Source organism: Rosa chinensis, chromosome 4, assembly GCF_002994745.2.
Source record: "Rosa chinensis cultivar Old Blush chromosome 4, RchiOBHm-V2, whole genome shotgun sequence".
NCBI classification, from domain to species: Eukaryota; Viridiplantae; Streptophyta; class Magnoliopsida; order Rosales; family Rosaceae; genus Rosa; species Rosa chinensis.
Window position 1 is genome coordinate 63855819 of NC_037091.1, and position 7825 is coordinate 63863643.

The following is a 7825-nucleotide window of genomic DNA, read 5'->3' on the forward strand; positions in this document are numbered from 1 at the left end:
AGGAAAGATGAAAAGAAAGGAGCAAAAAAGAAAACACTCGAAACAGTGCTTACCTTAAAAGCGGGTCCACAAAATTTTGCAAGATCTTATTCGACCAATACTTCCTCGCGATAGTAAAAACCCATGATGCTCTTCATTATAATTGGCCTGCAACATTCCCATGCCACTCAAGAAATTTAGCACATTTCTCCGATCTAAAACAACACTTTTTACATTATTTACATTCTCACACTTTGATATTTAAAGTAGACGTCTAAACTTAAAAATTAATACGCACTAAGTGAAGATATTCAAACTCGTACAATGCTAATCACTACAAGTGACTTAGTTGTTGAGAGTCCCGATTGGGAGCGCCCCCTCCCGCGTTGGACTCACGAAGTGACTTCGCTTCTGTGTCTGGTTTGAGTGATTTCTTGTTCTTTTTTTAAAAGCCCACTTCATTCATCCATGTAAAATTAGTGTTACGATAATGTTTTTATAAATAATCAATAGATCACAGTTCACCAACTAGCATGTGTTTGGAATATAAAATAGACATAGATAGAGCAGAGCTCGAACGAAACTAAATTTGATCGGCCCACTGAGGCCCGACAGCTTTATGCTCCCAGTTCATTCATGCTCCCACTGAAATATAAGTCTTTGCTGCCTACTTTGCTCGCTTCGCAAACCCCCCAAAGTTAATCAAATCAATCTTGTCAGAAGAAAAAAAGATAATCAAATCATTCACAAATATAAAAATAAAGAAATGGCCGACCACTAGCACATGGTGATGACACTTGTCGTATTAAGATATGAAAGTAAACATGGTCCCCTAACCCGGCACCTTAATCATCCTTATTCTCTCTTGGAGATAGAGCACTGAGCTTTAAAATCTAATCCACAATGTCATTATACCAATGAGAGCACCGTTTAGTTTTTGTTTTTGCCTTGGAGGTTGGAGCACTAAGCATAAAGATGTTAGTTGTACTGTTCATTGGCTTCGACCACCTAACCACTATTCTATGTCTTCTTCTTTGCTTTATTTTATTAGTATCATTGATCGAAAAACAAAAATATCAATAATACAATCTTATAATAAGAAGAAATGTCGAGTTATTCATAACTTCATTGTAACTTTGATAATCTTAGAGTCAGTATAAGTTTGTAAGCAACAAATTATGAGGTAGTTTTTATTGAATCCTAACTCATATTGATGTGGTGAAGTTATTTTGATTGCTTTAGAGATATTTAATCTAGTCGTATATATTTAAAACCTTATGATAGTACAATAAATATAATAGTCTTGTATTCTTAACTTCATAGATGTGTGGAGAATCAAAATGAATCATGTTAGCAAGTTACTTTTGAAAACATATAGGACAACTATGCTTGGTAGCTTCGTATTGAGTGGGGTAATTGCTTATATCGTATTTCTCAAATGCAATTCCAATCTTCACACATTTTTTGGGAAGGGAATCGCGTTGCAAATGCATTAGCGAATTAAGGTGCGACTTCTAGTGATCTGACTTTGTGGGACCTAGCTCTTCCTTTCATTGACAGACATTGTCAGAGTGACCATTTGGGGATGCCGAATTTCCCTTTTTGTTAGTTTGTTTTTTCCTATAGCAGATTTCTGTTTGGCATAGGAGGTTTTGACTTTTGGTCCCCCTCCCTTTGTATTTTTTCTTTCTTCTTCAATAAATTCTCAAATGTTAAGGTGGCTCCTTGCCTCTCTTAACCTTTGACTTCAGCCCAAAAAAAAAAAAAAATTAAATAAATATAGGACAACTCATATATCTATGAGGTGACATTGCGAAAATTTCAGTTGTTTCTGATTTAAATGTTGTGGACTTTAATCTTGGGTTTATAATCGATCAAGGCTTCTCATATAATCGAGCTAAGGCCCAACTTAGGCACAATGATATAGTGGCGTTGCAAGCAGTGGCCCAAAAATCAAACACAGATTGGATGATGACTTTTCGGCCAGTTTGCGCTCTTATACAGTTCAGTATTCAGAAAACTCCATTTACGTACCATGATCATCATGAATGTATATATCAAGTCGGTATAAACTATAAATCATTGGAGCCTCAAGCTTTGGTTTCTAGCTAGTTGGAGGGGAGGGTCAAGTAATTTGAATTTTGAGTGCCCTGTAAATCTGCAGAGTACTCCACTTACGTACTGCATAATTTGGAGGGAAGGAGAAGAACGTACTTTTGAGTTCAGCCGATACGGCTTTTGACAGCGAGATATACCAGTACAAGTACGTAAGTACTGGGACTATTATAGTATTATCTGTCTGGTCAAAAATGAAATCGACATCTGTGCTGGATCAGATCAGCTCAGAAATGACCTAGGTACAATTAACCCGTGAACGACAATGGAAATAGTCCTCTCGATCAGGCACCAAGTACCTTGTATGTATTACAGAGCATCTTATCCTTCACTTTGATTAGGATTTAGGAAGATCGATTTGCTGCACTGTGTATGTATATATATATATATATATATATATATATATATATATATATATACCTGGCTGGCTAATCCTTTTGATGATCGATCTCATTCTTATTCCAAGAAAATCGATCAGCATACAAGATCGATATAAACAGCCAACCTATCATGAAAATGACCCTCAGTTAATTACTAGGTATATACTATATATAATTACATACCAAACCATTAATTCTTCCAACCAGCTGGCTTAGGGATCGATATATTCTACTCCTTTTGTATATATTTCCTAAATCATTTCGTCATGTTTTGTTGGTGACGAAAATTTCCGTAAAGGATTTTGACTCACCAATTAATGCAGACTGGAGCGGGAGCTAACAGGGAATGATCGAGGAGCTTTCTTTGAGGATTAGCTCGAAAAGAAAAATTCTGTAAAAGATTTTGACTCACCAATTGCAGACTGGAGCGGGAGCTGACAGGGAAGGATTGAGGAGCTTTCTTTGAGGATTAACTCGAAATTTGACCGTCGGCTAGACTAGGAGGGGGGGGGTACCACCTACAGAAAACCCTCCGATGCCTAAGTCAGTACGTTTCTTAGTAGTGTAGTAAGAAGAGTCAGAATTACATATTTTACTTGATCAAGGTGCCCCCTATTTATAGGTGAGGGAGTGCTTGCACCACAAGCTGCGTTTAACATTGCGTTAATACATGTTCTCATTAACGCCATCACTTCGCGTTATTTACTAACGCCATTATGTCGTGTTATTATGACCGCCTTTAATAGCCTTCTTCATTGTGGTATTAACAATGATAGTTAACGCCGCATTTACAATCGTCATTACCCGCGTACTTATGGCTAAAGTTAACCGTCAGAATGGTAGATCATAATCGTTGACTGCCCCCGGCCCACATGTTTTCTCAATCACGTACGTACCCAACTTTATTCTTTCTTCAAAAGTTCAAATGTAGAAAACAATTATAGCACCAGGAATATAATCTACAAGTAGATATAAATGGATGGCTAGACTCTGTGGAGCTGATATATCCTTTCTTCTTTTGTCTTCCACTCACAAACAAAAGAAGACGTCCCTGACAAATTATTCAGCAAGTTCCATTATTTGATCAGTCCATGGTCTGAAAACTAACAAAGGTTATAGAGCAATTTGGAATAGTTTTCGATATCTTCCGCAATAATACGGAGGGTTATATACAATAAAATAGAAACCCCAAATTCTATAGCAAATTTGCATGAAATCACTAGATTTCTTGTTTGATTGATTCTCTGAGGTCTCGTTTGATTCATGAAAATGAAAGTAATTCTTTTGTGTTTTCCATGGGAAGAGAAATGAAATTTCCTAACAACTTTCTATTCTAATATTTGGTAATGTAAGGAAAGTGATCAGGAAAGTTATTGAAAAGTTTGTAAATAATGTAATAAATTAAGTAATATGTTGTGAGTAATAAATGCAAAAAAAAAGAGGGGAAAGTGATTCATTTTGGGTTTAGAAAAACTATTTCCCCCCTTATTTTCCCTTTTTTCAAGAAATGATTTCATTTCCTTTTGCATCTCAAACGCAGGAAAAGAAACTTGACACAGGAAAGGAACCCTGATGCTTATTTTCCGTGAACCAAACGTGACTTAACAGTAGTTTAAGGTTTCTACCTAAAAATTTCTGAGTCTTCAGGGTGTAAAGAGAAAAAAGAAAAAGAAAAAATATTTTTGGCGAATAACATTTGTTTAGATTAATAAGTGAAATGATATATCTAGAAGTAAGAGCATCAATTAATGATGACATTCAGGATTCATATAATGGAAACTGATCAGTTCCCCGCGAGGAATTCCCATCATTAGACATTTAGACAGTAAAATTATATGAATGGAGATCGATTTTTGTTCCAGTCAGTAAGGACAATCTATATTGCATGCGCTGCTGAAAGCCTGAAAGTGCTCTCTGTATACCAACAAAGTATAGTACATACATTATAACCCAATACTTGGGAACCTAGCTCCGAGGGGGTGTTTGGCTCCAAAACCAGTTGGCTTGCAAACTATCTTTTTTGAGCGTGTGCGCAGGCGTGCCAGCACCGTGGGGTGCAGTCGTCGGGGGAGTCCCTTGACCTGACTTCTTCTTCAAGCGTTTGTGGACGAGGAGAGCACCAACCTCGCCACAAGGTTCTTCTCTAGCCTTCCGAGAAAGGACTTTTTGCCTTACGGATAAGGACTTTGGATGTGATCTCTTCGCATCACCGAATCGATACTTAACGTTGTAGGCTGAGCAGAGCAATCACTGGGAAGTTTGGAGAAAGCACGGGTTTTGCTAAAGCGTGACTTTAGCTTCGCTGGGTTGCAAGGGCGTTACCCTTGCTTCGCTGGTTGTATCGGTGGCAGTAGCACTAACAGTCGGCTCGCGAGGAGACTAGGACTGGAAGCACGGTCGCCAGGTTGATCTAGTGATGCTGACAGTCGGCTCTTGGAGAGACTAGGACTGGCGCGCGGTCACCGGGTTTCAACGAGGTTGAAGGTTTGCTCCGGGGAGGCTTTGTAATCGCTGGGATTGATTGATTCGAGAGAGAGGTCCTTCTTCTGTCCTTGAAACCTAGTATTTATAACTAGGGTTTCGACTGTTCCTTGCCATAGAAGGATTATTGATTGAAATTTCCTATTCAATCTCTGCTACTTGACTCCAATAAGGTTTCGTTTTCCTTATGGATTACGGAATGGGCGAAGCTGTAACCCAAACCCAAGCAGGCTTATTTTTGGGCCGCAGGTATCGGCCTGCTATGCTAAATCCATTAAAGGATCTTGCCAAAAATACTTTTGGGCTCAAACATTGCCCCCCAGGCCCTGAAAGCAGGCCCGCGAAGATGTAACTGCTTGAAGGGGACTAAAACGACGCACCGATCGCTTGAAACGATGTCATTAATGAAGGTTGCGTCCTTTCGCTTGCGAAAACGCCTTTCTGTCGTATCGTTTCCCTCACAAAATTTCTTATTTAAACTCGTAGCCACTTCATACCTGTCACATCAGAAACTCTCTTAAGTTCCTAAAACCCAGAAACCCTCTTACTGTCAAAACCTCCTTCACCGAAACCCAGAAATGGCTCCTCCAAAGAAGATAATCATCGACCAAGAAGAGGAACTGAATGAAAAAGCCGCCCATGCCTGGGGAACCAACATCGGTGCCCGCATTCATCTCCACACTAATATTCAAAGACCCTTACTCCTCTGGCTCCCAAATCATCATGTCGGACTGGGCTCTGTGCCGCGGGATTCTATTCCAGCAGACACAATCGCCTTTTATGGCCTGCCTGTTCGTCGACCCATCCCGGTCCTCCAAAGGACTCCTGGAGATTTCACCAATTGGGGTACCCAGAACCATCAAACAAAGATAGGGCACTGGCCATCCTCCATCAGTGCGGCGGAGCTCTCTTGGTATCGCGAAACGCGCACACGGGATCTAGCTCGCTGGAACGCAGCAGGTATCACACAGACTATCGATCTCTGTTTTAATCTTCTGCGCGGCGGCAACCGTTCACTGCTCGCTGCCTTTCTTTGTTTCTGGAATACCGCCACAAACACTTTTGACTTTCGATTCGGTCAAATGAGTATCACCCTGCTGGATGTTCTCACCATCACCGGCCTACCCATCGATGGCGAGCCTTATTTACACGGTCAATTTGACTCTGTCACCTTCACCTCGACCATGGCCCAACATGGTCGCAGTGCTCACAGTGGCTCCTACCCACGGTGGTTGTCATATTATAGTCGGGAGCACAATGCGACCGGCGGGATTGCTTTCTTGGAGTATTGGCTCTCTAAATTCATCTTCTGCACTTCCTCTTGCAAGCCCACTGGTACTTGGACTTTGCTGGCAACAGCCCTCTACAACGGCCGTAATGTCGGACTCGGGCAACCGGTGTTAGGAGCCCTTTATCACACTTTGTACCAGGCCACTATGCATCCCTTTGAGACTAGCATATCTGGCCCCTTTTGGATCTTGGACTTCTGGATCCAAACCTATTTCCCATTCTTTCGTCGCGATGACATTCCGCTGCTTCCACCTACCGACCAACTCTTGGGTCAATGGTTCAACCGCGAGGCAAGGTACTCATCTCCTGCCTACTCCGAATGCTTTACCTATATGTATCTCCTGGATGAGATGCCATACTGCGACACAATATTGAGTAGAAGATTCCCACCTCCGCTTGAAAACGGATTCCTTCCTGGCGCTTCTCGCTACAGCGATCGCGCGCGCTTGGCCTTTCGCCACGCGATCTCTTGCTCAGATATCAGACTCGCTGCCGAGGAACTTAGTTACGAGCTTTACTCCCCCAACCATTTCGCTCGCCAGTTCGACCTCGCCCAACTAGTGCCATTCCCACTGTACAATGCCTGGAACTACAACACCTCCTGGCGTAGATTTGGCCCCCCTTCTGGACCTGCGCCAGCACAAAGTATGCTCGCATTGGTTGATCTTCCCGATTGGGCTAAAGATATCGATGCTGTGGATGGGACTGAGGAAGAATATGAGGCATGGTGGGCAGAAGTTTCTGTTAACTGCTGGAGCCAGCGCGATGATGAACTCTTCGCAACCATTTTTGGGGAATTGAGATGTCCCTACACTGCTGATATAGAGATACTTGATCGCTTCCCTGAAAATGCTGCACAACCTCCACCTCCTCCTGAGCCAGCTCCGCAACCTGTATGAGCCCCGCGGCAGGCCCGGACTGGTATCGTAATCCGCGAGCCCCCTCAAGATGTAAGCACCTTAGTTTACGTTTTATTCCTTCTTTCATTCTTCCTTTTAACTCAAATTCTGTTGTACCAGGGAAATGTGCCACCTTCTGGCAGCCGTGTAGTTAATGCTTCTCCAGCCACCAGCTAGTCTGGAAAGCAGAAGATAGTAATCGCGGAACCTGAGGTTGAAGATTCCTCTTCTGATGACGATAATTCGCAAACGGTAAGAACCCTTCACCCTTAGGACCGTGCTTTCTCCCCATGCTAAGTCTAATCCTTTAATTTTGGTAGGTTGCCGCTGCCTTGGCTCGCAAGTGCAATCGCTCAGACCCTCGCACCGACGCCTGGGCAGAGGATGAACCAATCGCTGATCGACTGGTTCAGAACAGGAAACCCTCATTAGCATTTACTTCCCATTTCGCGCATTCCTATAACTGTCCTGGCTTGCAGGTTCATCGTCGGTCCATCAGTCAAGCTGGAGAAGGCTCCTTGGCCGCTGGTGAAGGCACATCTGCCTCGCAAGCCCAAGCGCCCATGGGTTCCGATAATCCTCTACCTCCCGCTAGCATCGCGAGCGACGTACAATTGGCCTTAATCCCGGTACAGGTTATAGATGACAGCTCGCCTGAAACGGAAGAAAGAACAACTCATT